The following is a 24,498-nucleotide window of genomic DNA, read 5'->3' on the forward strand; positions in this document are numbered from 1 at the left end:
CAGCAGTTAATGCCATAGCCATAGCAGCTTTAGCCATAGCCGTAGCAGCCATAGGCATAGCTATACCAGCCATAGACATAGCAGCCATTGCAATGGACATTGCAGCCATAGCCATAGCCATAGCAGCCGTAGCCATAGCCATAGCCATAGCAGCCACAGCTATATCCATAGCAGACATAGCCATAGCCATAGCCATAGCAGCCATAGATATAGCCATAGCCACAGCAGCCAATGCCATAGCCATAGCAGTTATAGCTATAGCCGTAGCAATCATAGCCATAGCTATACCAGCCACAGACATACCAGCCATAGCCATAGCCATAGCAGCCATAGTCATAGCCATAGCCATAGCCATAGGAGCAATAGTCATAGCCATAGCAGACCTAGCAGCCATAGCCATAGCCATAGCAGCCATAGTCATAGCCATAGCCATAGCCATAGCAGCAATAGTCATAGCCATAGCAGCCCTAGCAGCCATAGCGATAGCCGTAGCAGCCATAGCCATAGTCATATCAGCCATAGCCACAGCCATAGCATCCATAGCCATTGCCATAGCATCCATAGCCATAGCCATAGCAGCCATAGCCACAGCCATAGCAGCCATAGCCATAGCCATAGCCATAGCAGCCAGAGCCATAACCATAGCAGCTATACCCATAACCTAGGCATAGCAATAGCCATAGCCACAGCAGCCGGAGCCATAGCCGTAGCAGCTATAGCCATAGCCATAATAGCCATAGCCGTAGCCATAGCCATAGCAGACATAGCCATAGCCAAAGCTAATGCAGCCATAGTCATAGCAATAGCAGCCATAGACATTGCAGTAATAGCCATGGCCATAGCAGCCATAGCAGCCATAGCCATAGCCATTGTAGCCACAGCCAAAGGTATTGCTGCCATAGCCATAGCCATAGTCATAGCAGCCATAGCCATTGTCATAGCAGCCATAGCGATAGCCATAGCAGCCATAGCCATAGGCATAGCAGTCATAGCCATAGCCATAGCCATAGACGTAGCAACAATAGCCATAGCCATAGCAGCGAGAGCAGTCATAGCCATAGCCATAGTAGCCATAGCCATAGCCACAACAGCCATAGCCATAGCCAGAGCAGCCATAGCCGTAGCCATAGCCATAGCAGACATAGCCATAGCCAAAGCTAATGCAGCCATAGTCATAGCAATAGCAGCCATAGCCATAGCCGTCATAGCCATAGCCATAGCAGCCATAGCCACTGCCATAGCAATCATAGCGATAGCCATAGCAGCCGTAGCCATAGCCAAAGCATCCATAGCCATGGCCATAGCAGCCTAAGCCATAGCCATAGCAGCCATAGACATGGCCAAATACATAGCCATTGCAGCCATAGCCATAGCCACAGCAGCCAGAGCCATAGCCATAGCAGCCATAGACATGGCCAAAGCCATAGCCATAGCAGCCATAGCTAAAGCCATAGCATCCAGAGCCATAACCATAGCAGCTATAGCCATACCCAAAGCAGCCTTAGCCATAGCCATAGCAGCCATAGCCATAGCCATAGCCGTCATAGCCATAGCCATAGCAGACATAGCCATTGCCATAGCAGTCATAGCGATAGTCATAGCAGCCGTAGCCATAGCCAAAGCACGCATAGCGATAGCCATAGCAGTCATAGCCATAGCCATAGCAGCCATGGCCATAGCCATAGCCAGAGCAGCCGTAGCCATAGCCATTGCAGCCATAGCCATAGCCGTAGCCATAGCCATTGCCATTGCAGCATTAGCGATAGCAATAGCAGGCATAGCCATAGCCATAGCAGCCATAGCCATAGTCATATCAGCCATAGCCACAGCCAAAGCATCCATTGCCATTGCCATAGCATCCATAGCCTTAGCCATAGCAGCCATAGCCACAGCCATAGCAGCCATAGCCATAGCCATAGCCATAGCAGCCAGAGCCATAACCATAGAAGCTATACCCATACCCTAGGCATAGCAATAGCCATAGCCATAGCAGCCGGAGCCATAGCCGTAGCAGCTATAGCCATAGCCATAATAGCGATAGCCGTAGCCATAGCCATAGCAGACATAGCCATAGCCAAAGCTAATGCAGCCATAGTCATAGCAATAGCAGCCATAGACATAGCAGTAATAGCCATGGCCATAGCAGCCATAGCAGCCATAGCCATAGCCATTGTAGCCACAGCCAAAGGTATTGCTGCCATAGCCATAGCCGTAGTCATAGCAGCCATAGCCATAGCCATAGCCATAGGCGTAGCAACAATAGCCATAGCCATAGCAGCGAGAGCAGTCATAGCCATAGCCATAGTAGCAATAGCCATAGCCACAGCAGCCATAGCCATAGCCAGAGCAGACATAGCCGTAGCCATAGCCATAGCCAAAGCAGCCATAGCCATGGCCATAGCAGCCTTAGCCATAGCCATAGCAGCCATAGCCATAGCCATAGCAGCCATAGCCATAGCCAGAGCAGACATAGCCAAGGCCATAGCCACAGCAGCCAATGCCATAGCCATAGCAGTTATAGCCATAGCCATAGCAGCCATAGCCATAGCAGTAGTCATAGCCATTGCCATTGCAGCATTAGCGATAGCCATAGCAGGCATAGCCATAGCCATAGCGGCCATAGCAGCCATAGCCGTAGCCATGGCCATAGCCATACCAGCCATGGCCATAGCCATAGCAGCCATAGCCATAGCCATAGCAGCCACAGCCAAAGCTATAGCAGCCATAGTCATAGCCATAGCAGCCATAGACATAGCAGCCATAGCCATAGCCACAGCAGCCAATGCCATAGCCATAGCAGTTATAGCCATAGCCATAGCAGCAATAGCCATAACCATAGTAGCCATAGCCATAGCCATAGCCATAGTAGCCACAGCAAGAGCTATTGCAGCCATAGCCATAGCCATAGCAGCCATAGCCATAGCCATAGCAGCTATAGCCATAACCATAGTAGCCATAGCCATAGCCATAGCCATAGCAGCCGTAGCAGCCATAGCCATAGCCATAGCAGTCACAGCCATAGCCATAGCAGCCGTAGCCATAGCCATAGCCACAGGAGCCAATGCCATAGCCATAGCAGTTATAGCCATAGCCGTAGCAGCCATACGCGTAGCTATACCAGCCATAGACGTAGCAGCCATAGCCATAGACATAGCCATAGCAGCCATAGCCATAGCCAGAGCAGACGTAGTCATAGCCATTGCCACAGCAGTTAATGCCACAGCCATAGCAGCTTTAGCCATAGCCGTAGCAGCCATAGGCATAGCTATACCAGCCATAGACATAGCAGCCATTGCAATGTACATTGCAGCCATAGCCATAGCCATAGCCATAGCCATAGGAGCAATAGTCATAGCCATAGCAGGCCTAGCAGCCATAGCCATAGCCATAGCAGCCATAGCCATAGTCATATCAGCCATAGCCACAGCCAAAGCATCCATAGCCATTGCCATAGCAGCCATAGCCACAGCCATAGCAGCCATAGCCATAGCCATAGCCATAGCAGCCAGAGCCATAACCATAGCAGCTATACCCATACCCTAGGCATAGCAATAGCCATAGCCATAGCAGCCGGAGCCATAGCCCTAGCAGCTATAGCCATAGCCATAATAGCCATAGCCGTAGCCATAGCCATAGCAGACATAGCCATAGCCAAAGCTAATGCAACCATAGTCATAGCAATAGCAGCCATAGACATAGCAGTAATAGCCATGGCCATAGCAGCCATAGCAGCCATAGCCATAGCCTTTGTAGCCACAGCCAAAGGTATTGCTGCCATAGCCATAGCCATAGTCATAGCAGCTATAGCCATTGTCATAGCAGCCATAGCCATAGCCATAGCAGCCATAGCCATAGGCATAGCAGTCATAGCCATAGCCATAGCCATAGCCGTAGGAACAATAGCCATAGCCATAGCAGCGAGAGCAGTCATAGCCATAGCCATAGTAGCCATAGCCATAGCCACAGCAGCCATAGCCATAGCCAGAGCAGCCATAGCCGTAGCCATAGCCATAGCCAAAGCAGCCACAGCCACGGCCATAGCAGCCTTAGACATAGCCATAGCAGCCATAGACATGGCCAAAGCCATAGCCGTAGCAGCCATAGCCATAGCCATAGCAGGCAGAGCCATAGCCATAGCAGCTATAGCCATACCCAAAGCAGCCTTAGCCATAGCCATAGCAGCCATAGCCATAGCCATAGCCGTCATAGCCATAGCCATAGCAGCCATAGCCACTGCCATAGCAATCATAGCGATAGCCATAGCAGCCGTAGCCATAGCCAAAGCATCCATGGCCATGGCCATAGCAGCCTAAGCCATAGCCATAGCAGCCATAGACATGGCCAAATACATAGCCACAGCAGCCATAGCCATAGCCACAGCAGCCAGAGCCATAGCCATAGCAGCCATAGACATGGCCAAAGCCATAGCCATAACAGCCATAGCCATAGCAGCCATAGACATGGCCAAAGCCATAGCCATAACAGTCATAGCTATAGCCATAGCAGCCAGAGCCATAGCCATAGCAGCTATAGCCATACCCAAAGCAGCCTTAGCCCTAGCCATAGCAGCCATAGCCATAGCCATATCCGTCATAGCCATAGCCATAGCAGCCATAGCCATTGCCATAGCAGTCATAGCGATAGCCATAGCAGCCGTAGCCATAGCCAAAGCATCCATAGCCATGGCCATAGCAGCCTAAGCCATAGCCATAGCAGCCATAGACATGGCCAAATACATAGCCACAGCAGCCATAGCCATAGCCACAGCAGCCAGAGCCATAGCCATAGCAGCCATAGACATGGCCAAAGCCATAGCCATAACAGCCATAGCTATAGCCATAGCAGCCAGAGCCATAGCCATAGCAGCTATAGCCATACCCAAAGCAGCCTTAGCCATAGCCATAGCAGCCATAGCCATAGCCATAGCAGCCATAGCCATAGCCACAGCAGCCAGAGCCATAGCCATAGCAGCTATAGCCATACCCGAAGCAGCCTTAGCCATGGCCATAGCGGCCATAGACATTACCATAGCCATAGCCATAGCAGCCATAGCCATAGCCATAGCACGCATAGCGATAGCCATAGCAGCTGTAGCCATAGCCATAGCAGCCATGGCCATAGACATAGCCAGAGCAGCCATAGCCATAGCCATAGCAGCCATAGCCATAGCCAGAGCAGACATAGCCATGGCCATAGCCACAGCAGCCAATGCCATAGCCATAGCAGTTATAGCCATAGCCATAGCAGCCATAGCCATAGCAGTAGTCATAGCCATTGCCATTGCAGCATTAGCGATAGCCATAGCAGGCATAGCCATAGCCATAGCGGCCATAGCAGCCATAGCCGAAGCCATGGCCATAGCCATACCAGCCATGGCCGTAGCCAAAGCAGCCATAGCCATAGCCATAGCAGCCACAGCCAAAGCTATAGCAGCCATAGTCATAGCCATAGCAGCCATAGCAGCCATAGCCATAGCCATAGCCATAGCAACTATAGCCATAGCCAAAGTAGCCACAGCCAAAGCTATAGCTGCGATATTCATAGCCATAGCAGCCATAGACATAGCAGCCATAGCCATAGCCACAGCAGCCAATGCCATAGCCATAGCAGTTATAGCCATAGCCATAGCAGCCATAGCCATAGCCGTAGTCATAGCCATTGCCATTGCAGCATTAGCGATAGCAATAGCAGGCATAGCCATAGCCATAGCGGCCATAGCAGCCGTAGCCGTAGCCATGGCCATAGCCATACCAGTCATGGCCATAGGCATAGCAGCCATAGCCATAGCCATAGCAGCCACAGCCAAAGCTATAGCAGCCATAGTCATAGCCATAGCAGCCATAGCAGCCATAGCCATAGCCATAGCCATAGCAGCTATAGCCATAGCCAAAGTAGCCACAGCCAAAGCTATAGCAGCGATATTCATAGCCATAGCAGCCATAGCAGGCATAGCCATAGCAATAGCGGCCATAGCAGCCATAGCCGTAGCCATGGCCATAGCCATACCAGCCATAGCCATAGCCAGTGCAGCCATAGCCATAGCCATAGCAGCAGTAGCCATATTCATAGCAGCCATAGCCATAGCCATAGCAGGCATAGCCACAGCCATAGCAGCCATAGTCATAGCCATAGTAGCCATAGCAATAGCCATAGCAGCCATAGCATTAGCCACAGCAGCCATAGCCATAGCCACAGCCATTGCAGCCACAGCCACAGCCATAGCAGCAATAGCCACAGTCATAGTAGCCACAGCCAAAGCTATAGCAGCGTTAGTCATAGCCATAGCAGCCATAGCAGCCATAGCCATAGCCATAGCCATAGCCATAGCAGCAATAGCCATAGCCATAGCAGCCATAGCAGCCATAGCAATAGCTATAGCCATAGCAGACGCAGCCATAGCCACAGCCACAGCAGCCATAGCCATAGCCATCGCAGCCATAGCCATAGCCACTGCCATTGCAGCCACAGCCACAGCCATACCAGCAATAGCCATAGCCATAGCAGTCACAGCAAAAGCTATAGCAGCGATAGTCATAGCCATAGCAGCCATAGCAGCCATAGCCATAGCCATAGCCATAGCAGACGCAGACATAGCCAGAGCAGGCACAGCCATAGCCATAGCCAGTGCAGCCATAGCCATAGCCATAGCAGCAGTAGCCATATTCATAGCAGCCATAGCCATAGCCATAGCAGGCATAGCCACAGCCACAGCAGCCATAGCCATAGCCATAGCAGCCATAGCAGCCATAGCCATAGCCATAGCCATAGCAGACGCAGCCATAGCCACAGCCACAGCAGCCATAGCCATAGCCATAGCAGCTATAGCCATACCCAAAGCAGCCATAGCCATAGCCATAGCAGCCATAGCCATAGCCATAGCAGCCAGAGGCATAGCCATAGCAGCTATAGCCATACCCAAAGCAGCCATAGCCATAGCCAAAGCAGCCATAGACATAGCCATAGCCACAGCAGCCAGTGCCATAGCCATAGCAGTTGTAGCCATAGCCGTAGCAGCCATAGGCATAGCTATACCAGCCACAGACATAGCGGCAGTAGCAGCCATAGCCGTAGTCATAGCCATAGCCACAGCAGCCATAGCCATAGCCAGAGCAGCCATGGCCATAGCCATAGCCATAGCCATAGCCATAGCCATAGCCGTAGCAACAATAGCCATAGCCATAGCAGCGTGAGCAGTCATAGCCATAGCCATAGTAGCCATAGCCGTAGCCATGGCCATAGCCATACCAGCCATGGCCATAGCCATAGCAACCATAGCCATAGCCATAGCAGCTATAGCCATAGCCGTAGCAGCCATAGGCAGAGCTATACCAGCCATAGACATAGCAGCCATTGCCATGGACATTGCAGCCATAGCCATAGCCATAGCAGCCGTAGCCATAGCCATAGCCATAGCAGCCATAGACATAGCCATAGCCACAGGAGCCAATGTCATAGAAATAGCAGTTATAGCCATAGCCGTAGCAGACATAGGCATAGCTATACCTGCCATAGACATCGCAGGCATAGCCATAGCCATAGCAGCCATTGTCATAGCCATAGCCATAGCCAGAGCAGCCACTGCCATAGCCATAGCAGTTATAGCCATAGCCGTAGCAGTCATACGCATAGCTATACCAGCCATAGACGTAGCAGCCATAGCCATAGCCATAGGAGCCATAGCTATATCCATGGCAGCAATAGCCACAGCCGTAGCAGCCAGAGCCATAGCCATAGGAGCTATAGCCATACCCCAAGCAGCCATAGACATAGCCATAGCCATAGCCGTAGCAACAATAGCCATAGCCATAGCAGCGGGAGCAGTCATAGCCATAGCCATAGCCATAGCCAAAGCAGCCATAGCCATGGCCATAGCAGTAATAGCCATTGCCATAGCAGCCAGAGCCATAGCCATAGCAGCTATAGCCATAACCATAGTAGCCATAGCCATAGCCATAGCCATAGCAGCCAGAGCCATAGCCATAGCAGCTATAGCCATACCCAAAGCAGCCTTAGCCATAGCCATAGCGGCCATAGCAGCCATAGCCGTAGCCATGGCCATAGCCATACCAGCCATAGCCATAGCCAGAGCAGCCATAGCCATAGCCATAGCAGCAGTAGCCATATTCATAGAAGCCATAGCCATAGCCATAGCAGGCATAGCCATAGCCATAGCAGCCATAGTCATAGCCATAGTAGCCATAGCCATAGCCAGAGCAGCCATAGCCATAGCCATAGCAGCCATAGCCATAGCCATAGCAGCCAGAGCCATAGCCATAGCAGCCATAGCCATAGCCATAGCAGATATAGCCATACCCCAAGCAGCCATAGACATAGCCATAGCCATAGCCGTAGCAACAATAGCCATAGCCATAGCAGCGGGAGCAGCCATAGCCATAGCCATAGCCATAGCCAAAGCAGCCATAGCCATGGCCATAGCAGTCATAGCCATTGCCATAGCAGCCAGAGCCATAGCCATAGCAGCTATAGCCATAACCATAGTAGCCATAGCCATAGCCATAGCCATAGCAGCCAGAGCCATAGCCATAGCAGCTATAGCCATACCCAAAGCAGCCTTAGCCATAGCCATAGCATGCCATAGACATAACCATAGCCACTGCCATAGCAGCCTTAGCCATAGCCAGAGCAGCCATAGCCATAGCCATAGCAGCCATAGCCATAGCCGTACGCATAGCCATTGCCATTGCAGCATTAGCGATAGCAATAGCAGCCATAGCCACAGCCATAGCGGCCATAGCAGCCGTAGCCGTAGCCATGGCCATAGCCATACCAGCCATGGCCATAGCCATAGCAGCCATAGCAGCCATAGCCATTGCCATAGCCATAGCAGACACAGCCATAGCCATAGCAGCCATAGCCATAGGCATAGCAGTCATAGCCATAGCCATAGCCATAGACGTAGCAACAACAGCCATAGCCATAGCAGCGAGAGCAGTCATAGCCATAGCCATAGTAGCCATAGCCATAGCCACAGCAGCCATAGCCCTAGCCAGAGCAGCCATAGCCATAGCCAGAGCAGCCATAGCCATAGCCATAGCAGCAGCACCCATAGGCATAGCTATACCAGCCATAGACATAGCAGCCATTGCCATGGACATTGCAGCCATAGCCATAGCCATAGCAGCCGTAGCCACTGCCATAGCAATCATAGCGATAGCCATAGCAGCCGTAGCCATAGCCAAAGCATCCATGGCCATGGCCATAGCAGCCTAAGCCATAGCCATAGCAGCCATAGACATGGCCAAATACATAGCCACAGCAGCCATAGCCATAGCCACAGCAGCCAGAGCCATAGCCATAGCAGCCATAGACATGGCCAAAGCCATAGCCATAACAGCCATAGCTATAGCCATAGCAGCCAGAGCCATAGCCATAGCAGCTATAGCCATACCCAAAGCAGCCTTAGCCATAGCCATAGCAGCCATAGCCATAGCCATAGCAGCCATAGCCATAGCCACAGCAGCCAGAGCCATAGCCATAGCAGCTATAGCCATACCCGAAGCAGCCTTAGCCATGGCCATAGCGGCCATAGACATTACCATAGCCATAGCCATAGCAGCCATAGCCATAGCCATAGCACGCATAGCGATAGCCATAGCAGCTGTAGCCATAGCCATAGCAGCCATGGCCATAGCCATAGCAGCCGTAGCAGCCATAGCCATAGCCATAGCAGTCACAGCCATAGCCATAGCAGCCGTAGCCATAGCCATAGCCACAGGAGCCAATGCCATAGCCATAGCAGTTATAGCCATAGCCGTAGCAGCCATACGCGTAGCTATACCAGCCATAGACGTAGCAGCCATAGCCATAGACATAGCCATAGCAGCCATAGCCATAGCCAGAGCAGACGTAGTCATAGCCATTGCCACAGCAGTTAATGCCACAGCCATAGCAGCTTTAGCCATAGCCGTAGCAGCCATAGGCATAGCTATACCAGCCATAGACATAGCAGCCATTGCAATGGACATTGCAGCCATAGCCATAGCCATAGCCATAGCCATAGGAGCAATAGTCATAGCCATAGCAGGCCTAGCAGCCATAGCCATAGCCATAGCAGCCATAGCCATAGTCATATCAGCCATAGCCACAGCCAAAGCATCCATAGCCATTGCCATAGCAGCCATAGCCACAGCCATAGCAGCCATAGCCATAGCCATAGCCATAGCAGCCAGAGCCATAACCATAGCAGCTATACCCATACCCTAGGCATAGCAATAGCCATAGCCATAGCAGCCGGAGCCATAGCCGTAGCAGCTATAGCCATAGCCATAATAGCCATAGCCGTAGCCATAGCCATAGCAGACATAGCCATAGCCAAAGCTAATGCAACCATAGTCATAGCAATAGCAGCCATAGACATAGCAGTAATAGCCATGGCCATAGCAGCCATAGCAGCCATAGCCATAGCCTTTGTAGCCACAGCCAAAGGTATTGCTGCCATAGCCATAGCCATAGTCATAGCAGCTATAGCCATTGTCATAGCAGCCATAGCCATAGCCATAGCAGCCATAGCCATAGGCATAGCAGTCATAGCCATAGCCATAGCCATAGCCGTAGGAACAATAGCCATAGCCATAGCAGCGAGAGCAGTCATAGCCATAGCCATAGTAGCCATAGCCATAGCCACAGCAGCCATAGCCATAGCCAGAGCAGCCATAGCCGTAGCCATAGCCATAGCCAAAGCAGCCACAGCCACGGCCATAGCAGCCTTAGACATAGCCATAGCAGCCATAGACATGGCCAAAGCCATAGCCGTAGCAGCCATAGCCATAGCCATAGCAGGCAGAGCCATAGCCATAGCAGCTATAGCCATACCCAAAGCAGCCTTAGCCATAGCCATAGCAGCCATAGCCATAGCCATAGCCGTCATAGCCATAGCCATAGCAGCCATAGCCACTGCCATAGCAATCATAGCGATAGCCATAGCAGCCGTAGCCATAGCCAAAGCATCCATGGCCATGGCCATAGCAGCCTAAGCCATAGCCATAGCAGCCATAGACATGGCCAAATACATAGCCACAGCAGCCATAGCCATAGCCACAGCAGCCAGAGCCATAGCCATAGCAGCCATAGACATGGCCAAAGCCATAGCCATAACAGCCATAGCCATAGCAGCCATAGACATGGCCAAAGCCATAGCCATAACAGTCATAGCTATAGCGATAGCAGCCAGAGCCATAGCCATAGCAGCTATAGCCATACCCAAAGCAGCCTTAGCCCTAGCCATAGCAGCCATAGCCATAGCCATATCCGTCATAGCCATAGCCATAGCAGCCATAGCCATTGCCATAGCAGTCATAGCGATAGCCATAGCAGCCGTAGCCATAGCCAAAGCATCCATAGCCATGGCCATAGCAGCCTAAGCCATAGCCATAGCAGCCATAGACATGGCCAAATACATAGCCACAGCAGCCATAGCCATAGCCACAGCAGCCAGAGCCATAGCCATTGCAGCCATAGACATGGCGAAAGCCATAGCCATAACAGCCATAGCTATAGCCATAGCAGCCAGAGCCATAGCCATAGCAGCTATAGCCATACCCAAAGCAGCCTTAGCCATAGCCATAGCAGCCATAGCCATAGCCATAGCAGCCATAGCCATAGCCACAGCAGCCAGAGCCATAGCCATAGCAGCTATAGCCATACCCGAAGCAGCCTTAGCCATGGCCATAGCGGCCATAGACATTACCATAGCCATAGCCATAGCAGCCATAGCCATAGCCATAGCACGCATAGCGATAGCCATAGCAGCTGTAGCCATAGCCATAGCAGCCATGGCCATAGACATAGCCAGAGCAGCCATAGCCATAGCCATAGCAGCCATAGCCATAGCCAGAGCAGACATAGCCATGGCCATAGCCACAGCAGCCAATGCCATAGCCATAGCAGTTATAGCCATAGCCATAGCAGCCATAGCCATAGCAGTAGTCATAGCCATTGCCATTGCAGCATTAGCGATAGCCATAGCAGGCATAGCCATAGCCATAGCGGCCATAGCAGCCATAGCCGAAGCCATGGCCATAGCCATACCAGCCATGGCCGTAGCCAAAGCAGCCATAGCCATAGCCATAGCAGCCACAGCCAAAGCTATAGCAGCCATAGTCATAGCCATAGCAGCCATAGCAGCCATAGCCATAGCCATAGCCATAGCAACTATAGCCATAGCCAAAGTAGCCACAGCCAAAGCTATAGCTGCGATATTCATAGCCATAGCAGCCATAGACATAGCAGCCATAGCCATAGCCACAGCAGCCAATGCCATAGCCATAGCAGTTATAGCCATAGCCATAGCAGCCATAGCCATAGCCGTAGTCATAGCCATTGCCATTGCAGCATTAGCGATAGCAATAGCAGGCATAGCCATAGCCATAGCGGCCATAGCAGCCGTAGCCGTAGCCATGGCCATAGCCATACCAGTCATGGCCATAGGCATAGCAGCCATAGCCATAGCCATAGCAGCCACAGCCAAAGCTATAGCAGCCATAGTCATAGCCATAGCAGCCATAGCAGCCATAGCCATAGCCATAGCCATAGCAGCTATAGCCATAGCCAAAGTAGCCACAGCCAAAGCTATAGCAGCGATATTCATAGCCATAGCAGCCATAGCAGGCATAGCCATAGCAATAGCGGCCATAGCAGCCATAGCCGTAGCCATGGCCATAGCCATACCAGCCATAGCCATAGCCAGTGCAGCCATAGCCATAGCCATAGCAGCAGTAGCCATATTCATAGCAGCCATAGCCATAGCCATAGCAGGCATAGCCACAGCCATAGCAGCCATAGTCATAGCCATAGTAGCCATAGCAATAGCCATAGCAGAGATAGCATTAGCCACAGCAGCCATAGCCATAGCCACAGCCATTGCAGCCACAGCCATAGCCATAGCAGCAATAGCCATAGTCATAGTAGCCACAGCCAAAGCTATAGCAGCGTTAGTCATAGCCATAGCAGCCATAGCAGCCATAGCCATAGCCATAGCCATAGCCATAGCAGCAATAGCCATAGCCATAGCAGCCATAGCAGCCATAGCAATAGCTATAGCCATAGCAGACGCAGCCATAGCCACAGCCACAGCAGCCATAGCCATAGCCATCGCAGCCATAGCCATAGCCACTGCCATTGCAGCCACAGCCACAGCCATACCAGCAATAGCCATAGCCATAGCAGTCACAGCAAAAGCTATAGCAGCGATAGTCATAGCCATAGCAGCCATAGCAGCCATAGCCATAGCCATAGCCATAGCAGACGCAGACATAGCCAGAGCAGGCACAGCCATAGCCATAGCCAGTGCAGCCATAGCCATAGCCATAGCAGCAGTAGCCATATTCATAGCAGCCATAGCCATAGCCATAGCAGGCATAGCCACAGCCATAGCAGCCATAGTCATAGCCATAGTAGCCATAGCCATAGCCATAGCAGCCAGAGGCATAGCCATAGCAGCAGCAGCCATATTCATAGCAGCCATAGCCATAGCCATAGCAGGCATAGCCATAGCCATAGCAGCCATAGATATAGCCATAGTAGCCATAGCCATAGCAGCCATAGCATTAGCCACAGCAGCCATAGCCATAGCCACAGCCATTGCAGCCACAGCCACAGCCATAGCAGCAATAGCCATAGCCATAGTAGCCACAGCCAAAGCTATAGCAGCGATAGTCATAGCCATAGCAGCCATAGCAGCCATAGCCATAGCCATAGCCATAGCCATAGCAGCAATAGCCATAGCCATAGCAGCCATAGCAGCCATAGCCATAGCCATAGCCATAGCAGACGCAGCCATAGCCACAGCCACAGCAGCCATAGCCATAGCCATAGCAGCTATAGCCATACCCAAAGCAGCCATAGCCATAGCCATAGCAGCCATAGCCATAGCCATAGCAGCCAGAGGCATAGCCATAGCAGCTATAGCCATACCCAAAGCAGCCATAGCCATAGCCAAAGCAGCCATAGACATAGCCATAGCCACAGCAGCCAGTGCCATAGCCATAGCAGTTGTAGCCATAGCCGTAGCAGCCATAGGCATAGCTATACCAGCCACAGACATAGCGGCAGTAGCAGCCATAGCCGTAGTCATAGCCATAGCCACAGCAGCCATAGCCATAGCCAGAGCAGCCATGGCCATAGCCATAGCCATAGCCATAGCCATAGCCATAGCCGTAGCAACAATAGCCATAGCCATAGCAGCGTGAGCAGTCATAGCCATAGCCATAGTAGCCATAGCCGTAGCCATGGCCATAGCCATACCAGCCATGGCCATAGCCATAGCAACCATAGCCATAGCCATAGCAGCTATAGCCATAGCCGTAGCAGCCATAGGCAGAGCTATACCAGCCATAGACATAGCAGCCATTGCCATGGACATTGCAGCCATAGCCATAGCCATAGCAGCCGTAGCCATAGCCATAGCCATAGCAGCCATAGACATAGCCATAGCCACAGGAGCCAATGTCATAGAAATAGCAGTTATAGCCATAGCCGTAGCAGACATAGGCATAGCTATACCTGCCATAGACATCGCAGGCATAGCCATAGCCATAGCAGCCATTGTCATAGCCATAGCCATAGCCAGAGCAGCCAATGCCATAGCCATAGCAGTTATAGCCATAGCCGTAGCAGTCATACGCATAGCTATACCAGCCATAGACGTAGCAGCCATAGCCATAGCCATAGGAGCCATAGCTATATCCATGGCAGCAATAGCCACAGCCATAGCAGCCAGAGCCATAGCCATAGGAGCTATAGCCATACCCCAAGCAGCCATAGACATAGCCATAGCCATAGCCGTAGCAACAATAGCCATAGCCATAGCAGCGGGAGCAGTCATAGCCATAGCCATAGCCATAGCCAAAGCAGCCATAGCCATGGCCATAGCAGTAATAGCCATTGCCATAGCAGCCAGAGCCATAGCCATAGCAGCTATAGCCATAACCATAGTAGCCATAGCCATAGCCATAGCCATAGCAGCCAGAGCCATAGCCATAGCAGCTATAGCCATACCCAAAGCAGCCTTAGCCATAGCCATAGCGGCCATAGCAGCCATAGCCGTAGCCATGGCCATAGCCATACCAGCCATAGCCATAGCCAGAGCAGCCATAGCCATAGCCATAGCAGCAGTAGCCATATTCATAGAAGCCATAGCCATAGCCATAGCAGGCATAGCGATAGCCATAGCAGCTGTAGCCATAGCCATAGCAGCCATGGCCATAGCCATAGCCAGAGCAGCCATAGCCATAGCTATAGCAGCCATAGCCATAGCCAGAGCAGACATAGCCATGGCCATAGCCACAGCAGCCAATGCCATAGCCATAGCAGTTATAGCCATAGCCATAGCAGCCATAGCCATAGCAGTAGTCATAGCCATTGCCATTGCAGCATTAGCGATAGCCATAGCAGGCATAGCCATAGCCATAGCGGCCATAGCAGCCGTAGCCGAAGCCATGGCCATAGCCATACCAGCCATGGCCGTAGCCAAAGCAGCCATAGCCATAGCCATAGCAGCCACAGCCAAAGCTATAGCAGCCAATGCCATAGCCATAGCAGCCATAGCCATAGCCGTAGTCATAGCCATTGCCATTGCAGCATTAGCGATAGCAATAGCAGGCATAGCCATAGCCATAGCGGCCATAGCAGCCGTAGCCGTAGCCATGGCCATAGCCATACCAGCCATGGCCATAGCCATAGCAGCCAGAGCCATAGCCATAGCCACAGCAGCCAATGCTATAGCCATAGTAGTTATAGCCATAGTCGTAGCAGCCGTAGGCATAGCTATACCGGCCACAGACATAGCGACAGTAGCAGCCATAGCCGTAGTCATAGCCATAGCCACAGCAGCCATAGCCGTAGCCAGAGCAGCCATGGCCACAGCCATAGCCATAGCCAAAGCAGCCATAGCCATGGCCATAGCAGCCATAGACATGGCCAAAGCCATAGCCATAGCAGCTATAGCCATACCCAAAGCAGCCATAGTCATAGCCATAGCAGCCATAGACATAGCAGTAATAGCCATGGCCATAGCAGCCATAGCAGCCATGGCCATAGCCATTGTAGCCACAGCCAAAGCTATTGCTGTCATAGCCATAGCCATAGTCATAGCAGCCATAGACATGGCCAAATCCATAGGCATAGCAGACATAGCCATAGTCATAGCAGCCATGGCCATAGCCATACCAGCCATAGCCATAGCCAGAGCAGCCATAGCCATAGCTATACCATCCACTGACATAGCGGCCATAGCAATAGCCATAGCAGCCATAGCCATAGCCATAGCCGTCATAGCCATAGCCATAGCAGCCATAGCCTTAGCCATAGCAGTCATAGACATAGCAGTAATAGCCATGGCCATAGCAGCCATAGCAGCCATAGCCATAGCCATTGTAGCCACAGCCAATGCTATTGCTGCCATAGCAATAGCCATAGTCATAGCAGCCGTAGCCATAGCCATAGCAGCCATAACCATAGCCATAGCAGTCATAGCCATAGCCATAGCCATAGCCGTAGCAACAATAGCCATAGTCATAGCAGCGAGAGCAGTCATAGCCATAGAAATAGTAGCCATAGTCATAGCCACAGCAGCCATAGCCATAGCCAGAGCAGCCATAGCCGTAATCATAGCCATAGCCAAAGCATCCATAGCCATGGCCATAGCAGCCTTAGCCATAGCCATAGCAGCCATAGACATGGCCAAATCCATAGCCATAGCAGCCATAGCCATAGTCATAGCAGCCATGGTCATAGCCATACCAGCCATAGCCATAGCCAGAGCAGCCATAGCCATAGCCATAGCAGCAGCAGCCATAGGCATAGAGATACCAGCCATAGACATAGCAGCCATTGCCATGGACATTGCAGCCATAGCCATAGCCATAGCAGCCGTAGCCATAGCCATAGCCATAGCAGCCATAGACATAGCCATAGCCACAGGAGCCAATGTCATAGAAATAGCAGTTATAGCCATAGCCGTAGCAGACATAGGCATAGCTATACCTGCCATAGACATAGCAGGCATAGCCATAGCCATAGCAGCCATAGCCACAGCCATAGCAGCCATAGCCATAGCCATAGCCATAGCAGCCAGAGCCATAACCATAGCAGCTATACCCATAACCTAGGCATAGCAATAGCCATAGCCACAGCAGCCGGAGCCATAGCCGTAGCAGCTATAGCCATAGCCATAATAGCCATAGCCGTAGCCATAGCCATAGCAGACATAGCCATAGCCAAAGCTAATGCAGCCATAGTCATAGCAATAGCAGCCATAGACATTGCAGTAATAGCCATGGCCATAGCAGCCATAGCAGCCATAGCCATAGCCATTGTAGCCACAGCCAAAGGTATTGCTGCCATAGCCATAGCCATAGTCATAGCAGCCACAGCCATTGTCATAGCAGCCATAGCCATAGCCATAGCAGCCATAGCCATAGGCATAGCAGTCATAGCCATAGCCATAGCCATAGACGTAGCAACAATAGCCATAGCCATAGCAGCGAGAGCAGTCATAGCCATAGCCATAGTAGCCATAGCCATAGCCACAACAGCCATAGCCATAGCCAGAGCAGCCATAGCCGTAGCCATAGCCATAGCAGACATAGCCATAGCCAAAGCTAATGCAGCCATAGTCATAGCAATAGCAGCCATAGCCATAGCCGTCATAGCCATAGCCATAGCAGCCATAGCCACTGCCATAGCAATCATAGCGATAGCCATAGCAGCCGTAGCCATAGCCAAAGCATCCATAGCCATGGCCATAGCAGCCTAAGCCATAGCCATAGCAGCCATAGACATGGCCAAATACATAGCCATTGCAGCCATAGCCATAGCCACAGCAGCCAGAGCCATAGCCATAGCAGCCATAGACATGGCCAAAGCCATAGCCATAGCAGCCATAGCTATAGCCATAGCATCCAGAGCCATAACCATAGCAGCTATAGCCATACCCAAAGCAGCCTTAGCCATAGCCATAGCAGCCATAGCCATAGCCATAGCCGTCATAGCCATAGCCATAGCAGACATAGCCATTGCCATAGCAGTCATAGCGATAGTCATAGCAGCCGTAGCCATAGCCAAAGCACGCATTGCGATAGCCATAGCAGTCATAGCCATAGTCATAGCAGCCATGGCCATAGCCATAGCCAGAGCAGCCGTAGCCATAGCCATTGCAGCCATAGCCATAGCCGTAGCCATAGCCATTGCCATTGCAGCATTAGCGATAGCAATAGCAGGCATAGCCATAGCCATAGCAGCCATAGCCATAGTCATATCAGCCATAGCCACAGCCAAAGCATCCATTGCCATTGCCATAGCATCCATAGCCACAGCCATAGCAGCCATAGCCACAGCCATAGCAGCCATAGCCATAGCCATAGCCATAGCAGCCAGAGCCATAACCATAGAAGCTATACCCATACCCTAGGCATAGCAATAGCCATAGCCATAGCAGCCGGAGCCATAGCCGTAGCAGCTATAGCCATAGCCATAATAGCGATAGCCGTAGCCATAGCCATAGCAGACATAGCCATAGCCAAAGCTAATGCAGCCATAGTCATAGCAATAGCAGCCATAGACATAGCAGTAATAGCCATGGCCATAGCAGCCATAGCAGCCATAGCCATAGCCATTGTAGCCACAGCCAAAGGTATTGCTGCCATAGCCATAGCCATAGTCATAGCAGCTATAGCCATTGTCATAGCAGCCATAGCCATAGCCATAGCAGCCATAGCCATAGGCATAGCAGTCATAGCCATAGCCATAGCCATAGCCGTAGGAACAATAGCCATAGCCATAGCAGCGAGAGCAGTCATAGCCATAGCCATAGTAGCCATAGCCATAGCCACAGCAGCCATAGCCATAGCCAGAGCAGCCATAGCCGTAGCCATAGCCATAGCCAAAGCAGCCATAGCCACGGCCATAGCAGCCTTAGACATAGCCATAGCAGCCATAGACATGGCCAAAGCCATAGCCGTAGCAGCCATAGCCATAGCCATAGCAGGCAGAGCCATAGCCATAGCAGCCATAGCCATTGCCATAGCAGTCATAGCGATAGCCATAGCAGCCGTAGCCATAGCCAAAGCATCCATAGCCATGGCCATAGCAGACTAAGCCATAGCCATAGCAGCCATAGACATGGCCAAATACATAGCCACAGCAGCCATAGCCATAGCCACAGCAGCCAGAGCCATAGCCATAGCAGCCATAGACATGGCCAAAGCCATAGCCATAACAGCCATAGCTATAGCCATAGCAGCCAGAGCCTTAGCCATAGCAGCTATAGCCATACCCAAAGCAGCCTTAGCCATAGCCATAGCAGCCATAGCCATAGCCATAGCAGCCATAGCCATAGCCACAGCAGCCAGAGCCATAGCCATAGCAGCTATAGCCATACCCGAAGCAGCCTTAGCCATGGCCATAGCGGCCATAGACATTACCATAGCCATAGCCATAGCAGCCATAGCCATAGCCATAGCACGCATAGCGATAGCCATAGCAGCTGTAGCCATAGCCATAGCAGCCATGGCCATAGCCATAGCCAGAGCAGCCATAGCCATAGCCATAGCAGCCATAGCCATAGCCAGAGCAGACATAGCCATGGCCATAGCCACAGCAGCCAATGCCATAGCCATAGCAGTTATAGCCATAGCTATAGCAGCCATAGCCATAGCAGTAGTCATAGCCATTGCCATTGCAGCATTAGCGATAGCCATAGCAGGCATAGCCATAGCCATAGCGGCCATAGCAGCCATAGCCGAAGCCATGATCATAGCCATACCAGCCATGGCCGTAGCCAAAGCAGCCATAGCCATAGCCATAGCAGCCACAGCCAAAGCTATAGCAGCCATAGTCATAGCCATAGCAGCCATAGCAGCCATAGCCATAGCCATAGCCATAGCAACTATAGCCATAGCCAAAGTAGCCACAGCCAAAGCTATAGCAGCGATATTCATAGCCATAGCAGCCATAGACATAGCAGCCATAGCCATAGCCACAGCAGCCAATGCCATAGCCATAGCAGTTATAGCCATAGCCATAGCAGCCATAGCCATAGCCGTAGTCATAGCCATTGCCATTGCAGCATTAGCGATAGCAATAGCAGGCATAGCCATAGCCATAGCGGCCATAGCAGCCGTAGCCGTAGCCATGGCCATAGCCATACCAGTCATGGCCATAGGCATAGCAGCCATAGCCATAGCCATAGCAGCCACAGCCAAAGCTATAGCAGCCATAGTCATAGCCATAGCAGCCATAGCAGCCATGGCCATAGCCATAGCCATAGCAGCTATAGCCATAGCCAAAGTAGCCACAGCCAAAGCTATAGCAGCGATATTCGTAGCCATAGCAGCCATAGCAGGCATAGCCATAGCAATAGCGGCCATAGCAGCCATAGCCGTAGCCATGGCCATAGCCATACCAGCCATAGCCATAGCCAGTGCAGCCATAGCCATAGCCATAGCAGCAGTAGCCATATTCATAGCAGCCATAGCCATAGCCATAGCAGGCATAGCCACAGCCATAGCAGCCATAGTCATAGCCATAGTAGCCATAGCCATAGCCATAGCAGCCAGAGGCATAGCCATAGCAGCTATAGCCATACCCAAAGCAGCCATAGCCATAGCCAAAGCAGCCATAGACATAGCCATAGCCACAGCAGCCAGTGCCATAGCCATAGCAGTTGTAGCCATAGCCGTAGCAGCCATAGGCATAGCTATACCAGCCACAGACATAGCGGCAGTAGCAGCCATAGCCGTAGTCATAGCCATAGCCACAGCAGCCATAGCCATAGCCAGAGCAGCCATGGCCATAGCCATAGCCATAGCCATAGCCATAGCCATAGCCGTAGCAACAATAGCCATAGCCATAGCAGCGTGAGCAGTCATAGCCATAGCCATAGTAGCCATAGCCGTAGCCATGGCCATAGCCATACCAGCCATGGCCATAGCCATAGCAACCATAGCCATAGCCATAGCAGCTATAGCCATAGCCGTAGCAGCCATAGGCAGAGCTATACCAGCCATAGACATAGCAGCCATTGCCATGGACATTGCAGCCATAGCCATAGCCAAAGCAGCCGTAGCCATAGCCATAGCCATAGCAGCCATAGACATAGCCATAGCCACAGGAGCCAATGTCATAGAAATAGCAGTTATAGCCATAGCCGTAGCAACAATAGCCATAGCCATAGCAGCGGGAGCAGTCATAGCCACAGCCATAGCCATAGCCAAAGCAGCCATAGCCATGGCCATAGCAGTAATAGCCATTGCCATAGCAGCCAGAGCCATAGCCATAGCAGCTATAGCCATAACCATAGTAGCCATAGCCATAGCCATAGCCATAGCAGCCAGAGCCATAGCCATAGCAGCTATAGCCATACCCAAAGCAGCCTTAGCCATAGCCATAGCGGCCATAGCAGCCATAGCCGTAGCCATGGCCATAGCCATACCAGCCATAGCCATAGCCAGAGCAGCCATAGCCATAGCCATAGCAGCAGTAGCCATATTCATAGAAGCCATAGCCATAGCCATAGCAGGCATAGCCATAGCCATAGCAGCCATAGTCATAGCCATAGTAGCCATAGCCATAGCCAGAGCAGCCATAGCCATAGCCATAGCAGCCATAGCCATAGCCATAGCAGCCAGAGCCATAGCCATAGCAGCCATAGCCATAGCCATAGCAGATATAGCCATACCCCAAGCAGCCATAGACATAGCCATAGCCATAGCCGTAGCAACAATAGCCATAGCCATAGCAGCGGGAGCAGTCATAGCCATAGCCATAGCCATAGCCAAAGCAGCCATAGCCATGGCCATAGCAGTCATAGCCATTGCCATAGCAGCCAGAGCCATAGCCATAGCAGCTATAGCCATAACCATAGTAGCCATAGCCATAGCCATAGCCATAGCAGCCAGAGCCATAGCCATAGCAGCTATAGCCATACCCAAAGCAGCCTTAGCCATAGCCATAGCGGCCATAGACATAACCATAGCCACTGCCATAGCAGCCTTAGCCATAGCCAGAGCAGCCATAGCCATAGCCATAGCAGCCATAGCCATAGCCGTACGCATAGCCATTGCCATTGCAGCATTAGCGATAGCAATAGCAGCCATAGCCACAGCCATAGCGGCCATAGCAGCCGTAGCCGTAGCCATGGCCATAGCCATACCAGCCATGGCCATAGCCATAGCAGCCATAGCCATAGCCATAGCAGATACAGCCAAAGCTATAGCAGCCATAGTCATAGCCATAGCAGCCATAGCAACCATAGCCATAGCCATAGCAGCCACAGCCAAAGCTATAGCAGCCATAGTCATAGCCATAGTAGCCATAGCAGCCATAGCCATAGCCATAGCCATAGCAGACGCAGCCATAGCCATAGCAGCCATAGCCATAGGCATAGCAGTCATAGCAATAGCCATAGCCATAGACGTAGCAACAATAGCCATAGCCATAGCAGCGAGAGCAGTCATAGACATAGCCATAGTAGCCATAGCCATAGCCACAGCAGCCATAGCCAGAGCCAGAGCAGCCATAGCCGTAGCCATAGCCATAGCAGACATAGCCATAGCCAAAGCTAATGCAGCCATAGTCATAGCAATAGCAGCCATAGCCATAGCCGTCATAGCCATAGCCATAGCAGACATAGCCACTGCCATAGCAATCATAGCGATAGCCATAGCAGCCGTAGCCATAGCCAAAGCATCCATAGCCATGGCCATAGCAGCCTAAGCCATAGCCATAGCAGCCATAGACATGGCCAAATACATAGCCATTGCAGCCATAGCCATAGCCACAGCAGTCAGAGCCATAGCCATAGCAGCCATAGACATGGCCAAAGCCATAGCCATAGCAGCCATAGCTATAGCCATAGCATCCAGAGCCATAACCATAGCAGCTATAGCCATACCCAAAGCAGCCTTAGCCATAGCCATAGCAGCCATAGCCATAGCCATAGCCGTCATAGCCATAGCCATAGCAGCCATAGCCATTGCCATAGCAGTCATAGCGATAGTCATAGCAGCCGTAGCCATAGCCAAAGCACGCATAGCGATAGCCATAGCAGTCATAGCCATTGCCATAGCAGCCATGGCCATAGCCATAGCCAGAGCAGCCGTAGCCATAGCCATTGCAGCCATAGCCATAGCCGTAGCCATAGCCATTGCCATTGCAGCATTAGCGATAGCAATAGCAGGCATAGCCATAGCCATAGCAGCCATAGCCATAGTCATATCAGCCATAGCCACAGCCAAAGCATCCATAGCCATTGCCATAGCATCCATAGCGATAGCCATAGCAGCCATAGCCACAGCCATAGCAGCCATAGCCATAGCCATAGCCATAGCAGCCAGAGCCATAACCATAGCAGCTATACCCATACCCTAGGCATAGCAATAGCCATAGCCATAGCATTCGGAGCCATAGCCGTAGCAGCTATAGCCATAGCCATAATAGCCATAGCCGTAGCCATAGCCATAGCAGACATAGCCATAGCCAAAGCTAATGCAACCATAGTCATAGCAATAGCAGCCATAGACATAGCAGTAATAGCCATGGCCATAGCAGCCATAGCAGCCAGAGCCATAGCCTTTGTAGCCACAGCCAAAGGTATTGCTGCCATAGCCATAGCCATAGTCATAGCAGCTATAGCCATTGTCATAGCAGCCATAGCCATAGGCATAGCAGCCGTAGCCATAGGCATAGCAGTCATAGCCATAGCCATAGCCATAGCCGGAGCAACAATAGCCATAGCCATAGCAGCGAGAGCAGTCATAGCCATAGCCATAGCCAAAGCAGCCTTAGCCATAGCCACAGCAGCCAGAGCCATAGCCATAGCCGTCATAGCCATAGCCATAGCAGCCATAGCCACTGCCATAGCAGCCTTAGATATAGCCATAGCAGCCATAGACATGGCCAAAGCCATAGCCGTAGCAGCCATAGCCATAGCCATAGCAGGCAGAGCCATAGCCATAGCAGCTATAGCCATACCCAAAGCAGCCTTAGCCATGGCCATAGCAGCCTAATCCATAGCCATAGCAGCCATAGCCATGGCCAAATACATAGCCACAGCAGCCATAGCCATAGCCACAGCAGCCAGAGCCATAGCCATAGCAGCCATAGACATGGCCAAAGCCATAGCCATAACAGCCATAGCTATAGCCATAGCAGCCAGAGCCATAGCCATAGCAGCCATGGCCATAGCCATAGCAGCCATAGCCATAGCCACAGCAGCCAGAGCCATAGCCATAGCAGCTATAGCCATACCCGAAGCAGCCTTAGCCATGGCCATAGCGGCCATAGACATTACCATAGCCATAGCCATAGCAGCCATAGCCATAGCCATAGCACGCATAGCGATAGCCATAGCAGCTGTAGCCATAGCCATAGCAGCCATGGCCATAGCCATAGCCAGAGCAGCCATAGCCATAGCTATAGCAGCCATAGCCATAGCCAGAGCAGACATAGCCATGGCCATAGCCACAGCAGCCAATGCCATAG

The sequence above is a fragment of the Calliopsis andreniformis genome, unplaced genomic scaffold (assembly GCF_051401765.1).
Source record: "Calliopsis andreniformis isolate RMS-2024a unplaced genomic scaffold, iyCalAndr_principal scaffold0227, whole genome shotgun sequence".
Taxonomy (NCBI): domain Eukaryota; kingdom Metazoa; phylum Arthropoda; class Insecta; order Hymenoptera; family Andrenidae; genus Calliopsis; species Calliopsis andreniformis.